This window comes from Dryobates pubescens, chromosome 5 (genome assembly GCF_014839835.1).
Source record: "Dryobates pubescens isolate bDryPub1 chromosome 5, bDryPub1.pri, whole genome shotgun sequence".
In the NCBI taxonomy this organism is placed as follows: domain Eukaryota; kingdom Metazoa; phylum Chordata; class Aves; order Piciformes; family Picidae; genus Dryobates; species Dryobates pubescens.
The window spans coordinates 30,721,839-30,738,399 of NC_071616.1; the positions used below are offsets into that span (position 1 = coordinate 30,721,839).

The 16,561-nt window shown below is 43.7% G+C and overlaps 1 protein-coding gene across 5 annotated transcripts in view; it reads left to right on the forward strand.

Moving 5' to 3' along the window:
* The window catches only part of FOXN3 (forkhead box N3), a 214,428-nt gene that overhangs the window by 63,523 nt on the left and 134,344 nt on the right, over positions 1-16,561 (forward strand). Inside the window, exon 1 of one of the 5 annotated variants that reach the window (XM_054161926.1) lies at positions 13,689-13,750. The exons of the other annotated variants lie outside the window; for them this stretch is intronic. The gene's annotated coding sequence lies outside the window, so the exon portion shown is untranslated. Of the gene's footprint in view, positions 1-13,688; positions 13,751-16,561 lie in introns of those variants that run through there. 5 annotated transcript variants of the gene reach the window in all.

Here is a 16,561-nt window from a genome sequence, read left to right on the forward strand (position 1 = left end):
ATGCCTTCAGGCTGCAGAAACCAACTTTGGAGCTTGAGGAGCTGGGAGATTATGGCATATGGAGGACAAAGGAGGTCTGCTAGAAAACTGTGATGGGTCAGTCACTAGCAGTGCTCAATAGCTGCTGGTAGCAGAAGTGAGACTGATTGATGGACATGTGATAAAGCTGCCCTGGGTTAGGAAGAGATAGGCAGAACAAGATTATAAGCAAAAGAAACTGGTGGCTGCTGCATTTCTGGAGGCTTTCTACTTTTACAGAGACCAGATTTGTTGGAAACCAAAGCCCAGAACAATACACTCATACAAGGCAGCTATAAGATCAGAGTCAGATGTCTGTCTCTACAGTCACCAAAGGAATGCAGGAATCCCTGGATGCTTGTCAGAGAGTGAAAGACTTTTGTTTTTATAGAGGACATGGTTCTAGAGCAAGAGAGAATAAACACATTTGCCTTGTTTTTTTCTTTCTTTTTCCCCCCATATCTCAACTTTGCTTATTTTGGTTATAGTGGTTTCTGAAGCTTTTTAAATTTGTGTTTATTTCTTAAATAGAGTGCCTGTGAATGGTCCAGAATCTCATGTCCAAGGCCACAGAAGATAATATTTTAGTGAAAAGGAGTGGGAAAGTGAGTTTTCTGTAAGGAGCTACATCTTTGAATGATGGTGTCTGCATCTAGAAGAAAGCAAATTAATATTTCTTATAGCAGTAGAGATGGTCATGAGGAGAAGGAAGCCATTATTAATCATCAATTATTATTTTAATATGTGTGCACCACTGTATGACTGGTGCCCCACAGGGAAAGAGGATCATCTCTCTGCTTGAGGAGCCTACATTTTAAATTTAACAGTAGCAAGGGCTGCTCATGGCAGATGATCTGTTTTCATCATTCAGTGCTCTGCCTCAGCTTTTTAGCTGAATCCCATTTTAATTCCCCATCCTCAACAGAAGGAGCCTGCACTAAGCAGGAGTGGTGAGATTGGAGTCTAAAAGAGCACAATCAGTGCAGCGGAGGCAGAATTAGAGGTCTGATCTCAGAGTTGTATCTTGCATTCTTTGTGCAGAATTGCAATAATGTAAATCAAACCTTTCCAAGAAGAAAGAGTGCAGGATTTGGTGCCAATTTGGAAAGACCTGCCCTTCCCAGTTCCTAAGACTGGCATCCAAGTAAAGTTGCTGGGGTTTTTTCCCCAAAGTCCTTAAACTAACACACTTAACAGTGAGACCTGGCCTGCATAGGGCTGGTGGCAGCAATACTGGATATTTCTCTAACTGTTGTTTGCCCTGACTTTACTTCTTGCTGAAGTCCCATTCCTGTTTCTGTGCTCTGAAGCAGTTGTTTCCAGATTTTGTTCCTGTACTATGCTCAGCTGGCAGCAGTCAGCAGGGTAATGAACTCTGATAGATGTCTTCTGATAAAACACATATATTTAGGTCCTAGCTGATACATCACAAGGGTTGTAAAGTAGTTCTGTGTATCAGGCTGAACTCTTTCAATGAAAGAATACATACATGTGGCAGTGCACTTGAAGAGGAGTGCATTTGGAAGGGCAACTGAAAATAGGTAATACTGAGAGAAACCAGCGTTTATGTAAAGTGCCTATCATTGTCAAAGCGTGGTGGAGTGCCTAGGACAGAAAATGGGAGTCAAACAGTCTAGGGTCTATTTTTGGCTCCAGCATATCTGCACTGAAGTCAAATTAATTGAAGCTAAATACAGAATCTCTCCTTATATAGGGCTTTTGATCCACTTTCAGAACTCTGTTACAGAGTTGTACAATTTGGATATTCTGGAGGATGATCCAAAAGCATGGAAGGGAAGTTGTTACGTTTTGTATTAATGTATGTGAGATTTTTCCATGGGCAAATGCTTTCTGTGCTGTAAGGAATGACTCTATAGAAATCGATAACTCTTGCAGATGTCAGCCTTGACCAGAAATCTGTTGGCTTTACTGAAGTTTTGCATAGATATTCTTCCCTGTCAGGTGACCTGTGAGTGTGCTTTCTCAGCAGGTGTTGAGCTGGGCACATCACTTTTGAGGATTGGTACTTCTCAGGAGTAGGACTTTAAACTAGTACTTCACAGAAGAAACTGTATAATGGTGTGTAACCATCTCATCCTTCAGAGTTAGAAACTAAAAGTAAAGCTACCAGAGGAGAGGAAGACACCAATTAATTTATCTACATTGCCATCTCCTGCTGGCCTTGGAACAGGATGGGTGCAAGACTAACAGCAGCCACAAATGGTTTGTTCATACTGGCCGGTGTAATAGCCGAAGCCTGGCTGAGGGCAGGATCATGCTAATTTCTGTGCAGATTATTGCCCCTAGGCAAGACAAGCAACATGAACGTCCCACTGTATCTGCCCTCCTCTCTCACAAGCACTCTGTGTTGGTGGGAGGAGTCAGGCAAACCTCTAGGCAGGGCTTTAAGATGACACTTTTGGAAGTACCCAAAGGCTGTACCAATCCAGCCTGAAAGTCAGTTAGAAGTCAGCAAGACCTGAGCTCTTAAATCTTTCCAGTGCTTTTCTTACAAGTTGCCATCAGTACTTGAAAATCTAATCTGTTAGCTATGCCTCCATTGCACCATCCATCTGAGGATCTCTAATCAAAGCTGTAAATATCTATAAATCTGTAATACCTTATGAATTCTCTATATTGACTTGAGTTTTGGGATGTTTACTGTGTGAGTATATTGATTTAGGTTAATAGGAAAAATAACCCAGTCAGTAATAAAAGCTGATGGTAAATCACTTTTTGAGGAATGTGGTTTGGGTGGATGAGAGGCTGTGAGAGGATGGAAGGATCCTGTAGGCAAAGGCCAGCAATTGGGCATAGCGGTTTATGTGGCCAGTCCTTCCCTCACCACAGCAAGGGAGAGTGCAAGATAGAGTTGCTTAGGGGAAGGCAGAGTCTCATTGGGAGCTAGTGAGTGAGTCAGCTGTAGCTGGGTGACACAAGATACACCTGCCCACTCTTCTTCTGTCTGTTAAGTAACAGCTTGGATTTAAAGTGACTGTTGTTACCACTGTCACAAGCCCCTGACAGAAGTCCAGTGGAGTCTTTGCTGTTTGTTAGATAAACAGGGTTTGTGCTCAGAGTTCTACTTCTCAGGGCTGCCTCTTGTTTGGAGCAACTGCAGGATTGCACCTCAGGAGAGTGATGCCTCACACCCAAAGAAGTTGCAATCAGAATAGCAGAAGTATCACTAATTGCAGTATGCTTCACCTATATCGCATTCTTATGGAGGAAAACATCTGCAGGTTATCCCATCCAGCAGCTGGTATGGATCTCTACCATTTTGCCTGAGGCCATTCTGTAGACTGCAGGGAAAAATATTCATGATGTGCAGGAAAAGCCAGGCTGCCTGACGTGGATGTAACATTAGGCTTAGCCACAAGACTGGGAGCGTTAGAATTTGTAACCAGAGTATGTTTTTTCTGGTCAGGCTCCTTGGGTTATTAACTCTCATTGTTCTGACTCAGTCTCTTGGCCTTGTGGTTGATAAAGCAAAAGAGCTTTTTTACCTTGTTAATTTCCTGAAGCAGAGTGTTATTGCTTTCTTGTTTTAAATAAAGCTCCTGCTCTATTTTTGAATAACATAATGAGTGAAAAATTACTTTATCCACCCTGACGGCAGTGCAGGAGTTTGTTAGGCTGCCAGCTAGAGTACCTGGATCAGGAACAAATTTGGGTTCCCAGGCTCTGTGCCAGAAGAGCTGGGACATATTTTTGAGGTGAGGTACTTGGACTCTAGGGGGAGATTGTTGACTGAACTGATCTGCTTTCAAAAACATTCTGCCAGCTGAGCTGCAAAACACTGCTGGTCTTTGCCTCAAAATGGACAGGTCTCCTGCCCCACGCTGTACATTGCAGTTAGGAAGTGCTTCCAGGAGCTGGAAACACACATGAAGAATTCAGAATACTTTGAGTGGAATTTAAGTTTCTGTATGTATATTCACCCGTATTTATCAGTTATTACATTGGTCCAAGCACAAGAAGGTCACGTGTAATGGTGAGTGCAGGCTGTTGGAGGAAGAGTTGGCCATTTGTCATGGGGCCAGAGCTGAAACTTGAGTAGAAGATGATGCAAGGCGATCGCCTCCATGTCACTGCCCCAGACTTGACCTAGCCCCATGCCACTCTTTGAAAGCACTCTCTCTGTGTCCCTTCACCATAGCCCTTCCCACCATTCTCCACAATTCCTCCTTAGGTCTCAGACCATTTCTACCTTGGCCATGCTTCTGCTGTCTAAGGCAGGTACCAGGTGTAAGCCAGAGGCTGTGACATGCACTGGAGTGCCTCTGAGAAATTTGGTAATTCTGAAGCTGCAGGGTTTTTTTAAGAACTGAACCTGCACAGGGCCTTATCTGTTACAACTTGTACCTGTGTGAGGTAGCATCTTCCATCTGCTGTTCTCTCCATGGATAAAGATATTGTCAGCTGGAGTCATCTGCTTCCATATTTTGTATGGACATACTAAGTGCTCCAGGTACTTCAGATGAGACTATAAAGGGAAAACTAGAGCATGAGACTATAAGGGAAGGCATATTGGGAGGACCATCTTACTAAAAAGGAACACTCTTTGCTCCTGTCTGCATAGACACAATATTGATAATTATGACAATAATTATTGATAATTATGGTCATTGATAGGTATGTTTATTGTTTCTGTATACCTGTAGTTACTTCAAGGAATGAAATACAGAATTAAGTGTATTAGTAATACTGTCTGAACAGTGAAAAGGCACTATAAAATCAAGAGGAGTCTGTATAGACATGAGTCATATGTCCTAGATATACAGTAATTATCATAATACAATAAAGAGGGGTTTCAGTATGTGATGGGTTGAAAATTACCAGGTGGCAAATTTAAAGCAAAGGAAGAACTTTTTATACATAGTCAATAGTTACAACATGGAACTCCTTGCCATAGGCTGCTGTTGATGCTGAAGCTTACATGACTTTTTTTAGAAAAGTATCCTGGGCCTATACCATAACACAGCATCTAATTGCATTTCTTGCTGAAGCTTTCAAGGAGCAGATCTCCATAAACACAGGCAAATGCTGTAGGGCATCACTGTGCATTTGCCCTGCTCTTCCTTAAGACATGGCTAGAACCAGGACATGGGCAAGAGAAGCTTTGGTCTGACTTGGGGCTGTTCAGTCTGGAGAAGAGAAGGCTCTGAGGTGACCTTATTGTGGCCTACCAGTATCTGAAGGGAGCCTATAAGAAGGCTGGGGAGGGACTTCTTAGGATATCAGGTAGTGATAGGACTAGGGGGAATGGAATGAAGCTGGAGGTGTGGAGATTCAGGCTGGATGTGAGGAGGAAGTTCTTCACCGTGAGAGTGGTGAAGCCCTGGAATGGGTTGTCCAGGGAGGTGGTTGAGGCCCCATCCCTGGAGGTGTTTAAGACCAGGCTGGATGAGGCTCTGGCCAGCCTGATCTAGTGTGAGGTGTCCCTGCCCATGGCAGTGGAGTTGGACCTAGATGATCCTTGTGGTCCCTTCCAACCCTGACTGATACTATGATTCCATGACTTTTGTTTTCAGCTCTTACAGTAAAGGCTACATAGAGCTATGTGACAGAGACATGAAAGGATAAATAATGGTAGAGGGTTGGATGTTGATTTGGTTAGTGCTGGCATAAATCCAAACTAGTGTAATCAAGTAGTGCATGAGAGCCACAGTGCATTGGGGTACCTGAGAGCAGCTTCAGCCCACCTCCCTAAGGACCCTGCAGGCACCAGTGTTCTGCTTCCCACTCAATAAGGCAAGTATAGGCTTAGGCATAGATTTCCATCTGATCACTTTCAAATCTTATTCCATGTGCCTGACCTATGAAGGAAAAAGCCCTGCTGAAGTAGAACCTGTTAACTTCAGAAAGAACCTTGTCTGGGTACTTGACAACTTAACTTCCCATCTTGAAGAGACCCATTGACTTCCAATGGTGTGCATGTCCATCCACACCTCCTTGCACACAGGTGCTTGCTCACTTGTGGAGATTAGCTGCTTGACAGGGGTTGTTCTGCAAGCCCAGAGGACTTTGTAGATGCCAAGTCTAAGTGTACTGTCACTAGGAAGGCCATCCAAAACAATCCAATAAAATGATACAGTTCTTGTCCAAATCCAGTAGTGTGTTCCTAAGTGGACAAATTTGCCTTATTGTTCTGTTGTTTCCCTGTTGTCTCTTGAAACTTGCTGATAAGCATTTGAGGTGGGTTAACCCTGGCTGGATACTATGTGCCCCACCAAAGTTGCTCTATCACTCACTTCCACAGCTGGACAGGGGAGAGAAAATATAATGACAGGTTCCTAGGTCGAGATAAGGACAGGGAGATCACTCACCAATTACTGTCACAGGCAAAACAGACTCAACTTAGAAAAATTAATTTAATTTATTACCAATAAAAGTAGGGTAATGAGAAGTAAAAATATCCTAAAAGTACCTTGCCCCCACCCCTCCCTTCTTCCTGGGCTTAGCAGCACTAATGATTTTCTTTCCCTTTTCCCCCTGAGCAGCACAGGGGGATGAGGAATGGGGGTTGTGATCACATGTTGTTTCTGCTGCTCCTTTCTCCTCAGGGGAAGACTCATTACACTCTTCTTCTACTCCAGCATGGTGACCTTTCTATGGGAGATGGTTCTCTACAAACTTCCCCAACATGAGTCCTTCCCACAGGCTGCAGATCTTCATGAGCTGCTCCAGCTTGAGTCACTTTCACAAAGCGCAGTCCTTCAGGAGCAGACTGCTTCTGTTCTTGGTTACCTGTGGGGTCACAAGTCCTGCCAGCAAAGGTGCTCCAGCATGGGTTTCTTTCCCCATGGGTCCACAAGTCCTGCTAGGAGGCAAAGGCTTCCTACAGCCTCCTTTGAGTGCATCCACCTGCTTCAGTGTGGGCTTGTCTACAGGCTGCAACCTGGTATCTGCTGCATCGGTAACTTCCATGGCTTGCAGGGGTACAGCCTGCCTCACCATGGTCTTCACCAGGGTAACTTCTGTTCTGGTGCCTGGAACACCTCCTCCCCAGTCTTCTCCAATGACCTTGGAGTTCTTTCTCTCACGTATTCTCACTCCTTGTTTAGGCTGGCACTACACAAGTTACTTTCACCCTCAACATGTATTATCACAGAAGTACTAGCACCAGTACTGGTTGGCTCAGCCTTGGCCTGCAGCTCTATTGAACATAGTGGAAGCTTCTAGTAGCTTCTCACAGAAGCCACCCCTGTAAAACCTTGCCACACAAACCCAATACAGCATTTTGAAGCAGAGACAGTTGCTCTTCTTTTGCTTGCTTAGTACCACAGGCTCTTGGTTCATAACTACAGAACAAGTGCCAGGATATACTTTCCCAGAGCACCTCATGTGCTAGGGATGACTCCTTACAATGGATTTGTGGGGCTTGGGTGCAATCCTACACTTCATACGTGAGTGCAGTATGTCTCTGGCTCCCTAAATCTGACAGGTGTATGTGAGAATCCAGAGGCAGCCATGGCTGTGTATGAGGAGTGCATCAGACCAGTGCTGTGGCAGAAAAGCAAGTCATAAATTAGTGATGACAGTGCTTGTCTAAGGCCATTTGTTTTGTCTTCACTACTGCAGTACTTGTGACAATAGATTTAAAAAAAAAAATAAAAGTAAGGGTTATTACAGTGTTACTCTCTGGCCTCATCTGGGCACTGTTTATGGGCTTTTGAAGCTGCACTCTCCCACTGACTCCCCAGTAGCTCTTGGAGGGTAGAAATGTTAAATTTCTTTGGACTGGGACCTGCATCTGGTACTAGATGAGTAGGGAAGCCACAGCTTTTTCTTTGAGTTGAATATCTGAGATGTTCAGTTTGTGAACATCTGAATGTGCTGATTTCTGTTAAGATATAGTTATAGTTTGTTGTAATGGTATGAGCAAAGTACAGAGAAGCCCAACCTCGTTGACAGATGGACACACACTGGGGTCTTAAGAGCCATGAAATTATGTGGTTTGGAGATGCAAGGGGAGGAGGAGATGCAGGAGTGGTTTTCCAATAGAGGTAACAGATGTGCATGGCTTTGGATTGGGCTGAGTTTGCCCTGGTACTCAGCATGATCTATCTGCCTTCATCTTAGCAGCATTGTCTGGTCTCAGAGTGGTGGTTAGGATTACCCAGTTGCATGGTGCTGGCTGTGTACCCTACCTATTGTATGTAAGTCCTGCATGAATTTGCTGAGACTAGTGTCTCAGAACCATCCAGGTGACCTCTTAGATCAAAGCCGTCTATGGCACCCTCAGCAAGAGTAGCAGCATTTGATCAGTCAAGAGATTCATTGGCAGTTGTAGCCAAGTGTTGGCTTTGTTGCACGCAATTAAAAGCTGTATCGTCAGTTTGTTTGCTTATCCTCCCCCAGATTTGGCATTCCTCTGATTTTGCAGCCAACTGTAGATTGTTTTTATTTGGACAAAATCATGCCTTGGGGCAAAACTGACATCACTGCTGAGCCTCATTAGGGAAATGAGGAGCAGGGTGTGGAGAGCTGGCTGCAGGAAGTGCCTCCGTTTCCCACCACTGAACTGAGAGGTGAACTCTGCTTGCCAGACAGGTTAGTGGGGTCCAGCACGTAATGGGGTTTCAAAGCAGCCCTTCGACAACACCCTTCAGCTACAAGAGGCTCAGGAATCTCATCAGGTGGAGAGTTTTTGATAAGTTAAGACTTGTATGCTGTGTGGTGTAGGCTGTTCTGTTGCTGTCTTGGTGTTTGGTGGTGGTGGGTTTTAATTGTCATTTTAAAATCAGTACTATCAGGGCAATAGAGTTTCTGTGCATCTCTGGTAAACTCAGAATCATGGTTGTAAGTAAATGAAGAGTCATATATGGTTTTTGGTAAAGTCCTTCAAATAGTGCAGGAGTTCATACCCTGCTTAGTTACAGTGTTTCCAGCTTGGAAGGAACTGGTTAATGAAAATTGCAATGATTATCTCTGTGAGCTGCTTTTGCTAGCCCCTTTTTCTTCTCATGTTTAGATATTGCTGTGATGCTGCTTTATGTCTCCCATACTTTTCCTTGTTTTAAACACAGTGACCGGACTTTAGCTGTGTAATTCCTGGCTTTCCCTTTTATCTAGTTGTTTCTGACCTTTGGAGTTGGGTTGTGTAACCAGAGGTGCAAGTAACATTTTTCCACTGGAGATCAGATATATGTCATATAAGACAGTGTCTTTAATGTCACTGTGTAGTTGCTAGTTCAACAAGCTACAAGTTAATAAACTTAATCTATAAATATTGTGAGCAATTTATCTTCTGGAGAAAAGTACTGTTTGAAGAGAGCCAGCGGCTGTTCCAGCCACTCCAGCAGCAAACACCACGGCTCACACTACTAACATTGAACTGTAACCTGGCTCCTATTTCATGCTAAATAAGACAACAAAAGTATTCTGGGATGTTTCTAAACATATCAAAAGCTTGTTTGGCCCAGCAGCTAAAAAAAGTGTGGCTTTTAAAGTCCTGTGTTTTCATTTTGGCAGAAATCATAGATGTTCATAGAAGTATCTGTAAGCACAGATCTCTGAAGGTGGGCTGCTTCTCATCAAACATGCGTGTGTGCCATTGTCTTCTTACTTCTTAAGACCTTCATTTTGAAGTCTGACTGTAATTTCTGAGGAATATAATTTAAAGCTATTTATAGCACTTTGTGATTACCTGCAACTACTAGCAAAAAAAGGACTTGGCAACAGAGAAGTAAATACGTAACAGCTGCAGCTGCGTCGACTCTGCCAGAGTGAAAAAAGGCCTAAACAGTCGAGGGAGTTTTACAAGGGGCAGAAGCAAGCAAGTGTCTCTTCGATTGTGAAAAGTTTTACGGGCAGAAGCAAACACCACTGGAGGCTCCTAGTCCCTCTATTTAAAGTTTACTTTGCTGTTTGTCTTGAGTGGGTCAGTGTTGTAGTGAATAATTTATAGGCAGCATGAATGAGCTCATTAGTCACCTTTTCAGAGCTTAAATGAGTTCTGTGGTTGTCATTACATGGGCCTTCTGTTCAACGGTATGGCAAAAGGACAGCTTGGCGGCTGGCTGGCTGGCTTGTGGCAGAACAGCCTGTCTCCTTCCTGCCTGGACTGGCCTTTGTCTTCTACTGAAATACCCAACTCTGCTGCCTAGTGCTGGTCCAGCAACCTGCAGGGATTTCTCCAGTGGTAAGTGCGATTGGTTGGTTTGTTTGTCACCATGTTTTTGGTTATATGTGTTTGGTTTGGTATTTTGTTTCCCTGTTGTATTTCTCTTTTCCATTATGGAAAAGAATGCTGAAGGTTATGTGATAAGTGATATGGAATAAGTAGAACCCTCTACCTGTGCACAAGCAATAAAAATGACCTTTTCTCTCAAACTTGCTTCAAAATTTTCTTGTAGTCATACCATTTTTCTTGTCCTTGAAATGCTCATGGAAGTGCTAAACTGTTCTGGAACAACTTCCTGCACCTCAGAAGGAGGCACAACTATCATTGTTTACAGGACTGCATTAAAAAAAACCCAAAAAAGTAAATTCCCAAGATTACATCTTGGTACTTTGGCCTCCAAGTCCCACTCCACCCTTGTGGCATCCTTATGAGAAACCTGTGGAATGACAAATTTGCCTGCAAAAAATCAGCAAGGTGTCAGATGCAGTGGATCTCCCAGATCACAGCAGCTGTTCATTGAAGTTGCTTGTTGCCAAAAAGACTGGAGCAGTGCCAAAAGACCGGGCATAAATTAATGCCCCAGTGGGTAAATCAGACCCTAATTGTAATGAACTTTTGTTAGTGTGTAGAAGCCAAAAGCTACTTACAGGGAAATGCACCTCACAGGACATGAATGTGGCAGCCAGGGGGTGGTTCTCCGGCCAAAGCTGGCAACAGCAATTGCTGCTGGGATGTGGCTTTTATTCTGTGTCAGCTTTCCCTCCTTCTCAAATCTCACTTACCTGGTCTGCCTGATGGCTGCTCTCTGGTTCAGTACGGAGCCCATCTCACCTCCCCTCTCTGTGGAAGGGAACAGAGGACAGCATAGGAGCTTTCTGCTGACACTGCTGACTTTTTTAGTCCTTCCACAGCAGTTTCTCATTGCTTTCCATGCCTTGCTCTGTGGTGCATTTGGTAACCCGTTATGTGATAGTAAAATGACACCAAGGATAGAAATCAGCTTAATCATTGTATGACACTCTGCATGTCTCCCAAAGCCTGCATCTTCTCAGCATCTCTTTGCAGACAGAACTGTAGGCCAGCTATGTTTGTGCTTCAGTGCTCTATCTCCTCATACAGGCTCTTGTGACTTTTCTGTGCATTGTCACAGTCTGGGAAACTGGACCCACATATCAAGGATTTCCTGTGGGACCAGTGTTCAACACATGCACAGAAATCAAGCTGGGACTCAGTACAATCGTGGCTAGGAGATCCACCTGGCACAAGAAAATAGTCAGAAAAGAACAGTAGCATACTGCTCTAATGATAGTAAACTGTGCATAGTAAACTGAGATCCTCAGCTGATGAGATGTGAACAGAAACTTCACCACCTCTGAGGTACTGTTGTAATTTAAGGTTGCATGCATAGATACACAAATAAAGGACAAACTCCTTAAATCTTAGATGACATGAACGGCTTGTGTTCAGCAAAGTTGAGATGTTGTCCAGAAAAAAAATTGTCTTAGTTTTAGAAATTAAATTTGGCAAGACCATTTGGGAGCTTTATAAGAGAATTTGGGTCTCCATTATAGTTCTCCCCCCAAACTTCTGTTATTTAATTCTGTGTGGTGTTGGCTGCTGTTCTTCCTCCATTTTGCTTTTAAGAACAGAAATTCAGTTGATTTCTGGTTCTGCTGATTACTTGTAAGTTTGACTTCAGCTGCCAAATGGTGAATACTAATGTTGAGATAACTGCCAGACACATTTTGTGGCATTACACGTGTGCAACAGATAGTGCAGTGCAGGCTCCAAACTCCAAAAAGCAGTTAATTCTTTTTTTCCAGCCAAACGTTGTAATGGTACCAGAAATACTGGCTTGTATTGCAATTAATATATCAGCTGTGTTAGGTTAGATGTGATTTCAGACCAATATAGCAATTAGAGTAGAAGACTCCAATAAAGATATATTTATCCCAGCCATATTTTGCTTCCTAGTGGTTGGGCTACTAAGATAAACTGCACTGGCAGAAGCTTCCATTTACCAGTAGAAGCTAGGTTTTTGCATGGGGTACTAGTATGTTGGTGTAATTATACTGGGAAAGCATTTCTCATATGGACCTGTTTTGACAAATGTCTCTAGGACAAGCTAGCATGCATGATACTCTCCTCCCACCGTGCTCATGTACAGAGACACACTTGATGGTAGCTTGTCAGCTGTATATAATTTTAGTACTAAGTATACTCATTTGCTTAGAAGCTGCAAGGAAGTGTTACTACAATCACATCATAATTGTGCATACATTATTTTATAAAGGAACTTCCACATAAAAACTCTGGATTTTATTGTAAGAAATTGATTACATTTTAACCTGCAGAAATGCTGTGGATACTTTTGTTTGCTCACACTTCTGACAAAGCTTCATATCAGTGATCCTTTTTTCAGCAATTCAGTTCTGTTTCTGTTGGGCTTCACCAGTTAGGGTAAATGAGATCTTGAAGAACAATTAAATGAAAGGTTGGGAACATGGCTTTGTTAATCTGATTTTATCATCTCAAATGAATGTGCAAAAGATAGATCTATCAGCCAGTTGGAGTAAGCTGGGCATTCACCGCGTGTACAGCTTATATCTTTAGCTAGTGCTTGGAGTGGAAGAAGGAAGGGAAGTGCATGCTTGTAAAAGGTATGGGGCAAGAAGGCACAGTACGACTGCGCTCGGAGCAGCTGCAAGGCAAGAGCTGCTTTTGCACAGGAGTGGGGCACTGAGTGACAGCCGATTAGGTGTGTTACCTCTGTAGGAGGCAGAGACTGTTTGGCTGGGAATTCAGAAATGGCTGTTTCTCTGCCCCAAAAGCAGGACAGCAGAAACAACATGGTCTGGCATGGTTAAAAGTAAATGAGTTGATAGTGCAGGTTCTGCAGGAAGGGCTGGAAAAGAGTGCTAGGAACAGTTGTAACAGAGGAAATGAACAGGCACATATTGTATTTATGATTTAGTATTCAGTCGTGCCCAAAGGTGTTTGCTGTGCTTCTGCTTCATACAAGACTAAATCCATTGCCTCAGAAAAACTTGAAGTTTGTTTAGAAATGGCAAGACTGATGGGGGACACCAGACATTCTTCAAGGGGAAAAAATGGGAACCAAATGAGATGGCCAGTGTATGCTGTTAAGAACCTGAGATGTGGTCCACTATGAGGGTCTGATCACAATGGGCAGCAGCCCAGGCCACTCCAGTTTTTGAAAGGTACCTTTCTGTAGTGGTTTAAGTCTAGTCAACAACTAACTACCACACAGCTGCTCACTTACTCCTTCTTGTGCCCTATCCAAGGAGAATAAGGGGGGAAAAAAAGAAAAAAGAGAGAAAACTCATGGGTTGAGACAAGAACAGTTCTGCACAGTGCTGTGTTTCAGATTTAGTATGAGAATAATGTTATTAGCAGACTGATGTTTTAGCTAAGTAGTGCTTATCCTAAGTTAAGGACTTCCCAATTTTCCATGCTCTGCCAGTGAGGATGTGGGAGAAGCTGGGAGGAGACACAGCAGGGACAGCTAAAATCAACTGACCAAAGGGATATTCCACACTGCAGGAGATCATGCTCAGTATATAAAGCTGGGGGAAGAAGAAGGTGGGACATTCAGAGTGATAGTATTTGGCTTTCCCATTAACTGTTAACATGGAGCCCTACTTGCTTGGTGATGGTTGAACACCTGATTGCGGATGTGACATGGTGAATTAATTCCTTGTCTGGCTTTGCTTGCATGTGTGGCTTTTGAATTACCTATTAAACTGTCTTTATTTCAATCCACAAGTATTCTCACTTGTATTTTTCCAGTCCCACTGAAGGAGAGTGAGTGAGTAGCTGTGTGGGGATTAGTTCCCAGATGGGGTTAAGCCACAACATTTGCACATCAGGACCATTTGTGAATTGGGAACCTTAACATTGACAAGGATGCCAGTGGATGAGGACATTATAACTGAAGATCAGGTTGGGAGGCGGGGCTTAAACATGAAGATAAGTGCAAGTCTGTTACATGGTGAGACTAGTGAGAAGACTGCAGCACCTGATTTGGTGAGAAGAAAGTTGATGACACACTTTGTTTTCACTGTGACAGTTTAGGCTGTGCCTTTAAGCTAGGAACCCAGCTGAGGTTTTGTTGATGTCAGTGGGTTAAACCATGACACCAGCCATCGTATGTGAGCTTCCATAATGATTGTGGTCTTGAGTAGCTTTGAGGTAGCTATGTGCTAAAGCCAGGATGAGAGAAAGCCAGGGCAGCTGACCCAAGCTGGCCAACAGGAGTATTCCATACCATAAACTCACTACAAATTGGAAAGAAAGGGGATGGTCTCTTCCCCTCAGTGGCCACTATCTCTAGAGGGTCTCATCTATCATTCTGTTCCCAAGGCCTGCTCTCCTGTTTGCTGTGACTGTTGTGCTTTTGTTGGAGCTGTGGTGCTTGCAGCGCTTGAGATCCAGCATTCACTGCTGGGAGTGTGCAGCTCATGGCCACTACATGGGCAGAGTATAACTTTGTGTGCTTTATCTTAGTGTGATTATTAGGGTTTTATTATTACTTTATTAAATCTGTTTCCATTTCACCCCACAAGTCGTGTTCCTTTTCCCAGTTCCCCTTCTCAGGGCAGGGAGGTGGGGAGGTCATTGGGTGATAGAACAGCTGACTGAACAAGGAGATGAGGTCAGAGGGCAGAAGGTAGAAATATTTAGCAAGGTCATGTGGCATGGTCATAATAGCAGCAGAGGAAAGTTCCCAGCAGAGATGGAGGGGGGAAGATGAGCTTTAGAAGGTTGATACTGAGCCTGTGACCTTTCCTGTGCCTGTGGAGGTTATCAGGGATTCCAGTCTAGAGGAGAAGAGATAAAGAAGCATAGGGAGATGGTTGGAAATCCTCATTAAATAAGATACTGCAACATCTGCAGTTGGTATTTTGAAATCTGAGTGGAAAGATTAGACTGTTGTATATTAGCCTACAAGGCTAAAGTGCAGTTCTTTCACTGTTGGTGCTTCCATTCTTTTGGTATGGTGAATACTTTAGTCTTGATGCACAATTTTCATCTGTCAGTATTGCAGATATTTGGCTAAATGAGTTTGTAATTCTCCTGTCTTAAAATGAGGAAATAAATACCCTAATAAATTTGGTGGCTTGCCTGAGATTACTGAGTTACTTGATGGCCATACTTTGGATGTTTTGATCAGTGGTGCTGTGTGAGACTGCAGTCTCCTTTGTTAAATTGGTTGTATTAAGTATTCCAGCAAAGAGTCAGAAGAAGCTGGGGAACAGTCTTCCAAAGAGGCAAGATGCCAGTGTTTACCTTGCTGCTGGTATTTTACCACTGCAAGTCAGCAGCTGCAGTTGCTGCTAAGCTCAGAGTTGAGTGGGAACCAGTGAGAGACTGCTCTGCACCACTGCACTCATGGGGTGCCTCAGCAGGGAGCCCTGTGCCAGCCTTCCAGTGTGCAGTCTGTCCCCATGCTCTCCTTGGCTTCTGTGTCACCCACAGCTGGCCCCTACACTTTGATCACACTGGCTTGTCTGCCTAAACGGCACATCTCTCATGGTGGCCCTTCACTGTAATCCTTAGTTTGCACTCTGGGGTCTGCCCACCGTGGAAAAGTACAAATCTCTGGAACTGATCGTACTCCACCAATATTGATGGCGAAGTTTGCCAGAAATTTTGGATGGAACTGAGCTGTGTACCTGAACGGGATGTGTATGACTGTTGTTCGGGGGCCATTGGGTGATGAATGAAGGCAGGAACCCCACTGCCATATAGCAATGAGATTCCAGAAATGCAGAGAGCAGAGAGTCTCAGAAGTCATCCCAGAAGTCCTTTATTGCTGCATTGTAGAATCCCTAGCATTGTACAGTCTCAGAGTCCCACTTACAGAAGTAGTCCCAGCAGCCTTTCTTTAACAGACGAAGCAGCTTACAAAAGTCCCGAGCATATCCCTCACAGCATCCCTACACTGAGGCCATAGCCAGAGGAATTGGCTAACAGAAGAAGTAGTCCCTAACCACCCTAACTGAAGGTAACTATTGCTCAGAGTGGGTGTTTTTATACTGTTTGTTGTCAAGCCCTTAACCAGTAAAATCCAACCACATATATAAGCTAAAATCTTTTCCCAAGAAGAGGTGCGAGCGTATCAAGGAGGTGGCTTCTGAAGCATCTTCCAGTCAATGGGTGCCAACATGAGGATGTTGTTCTTGGCACACATGGAGTATTGCTCTATGCAGTGTTCTAAGGAATTGGCCAGCTAAGGAATCGTGTACTCTGCACATGTCCAGCAGCTGCCCTCTGAACAGTGGCTGCAACATAGTACCCTGCATCTCATGAGGCTTCCTTCTTCTCACTTCAGAAATACTTCTCATTAACTGAATTTGCCTTGGTTGTCTGCTCTGAGACACTTGACTTTTG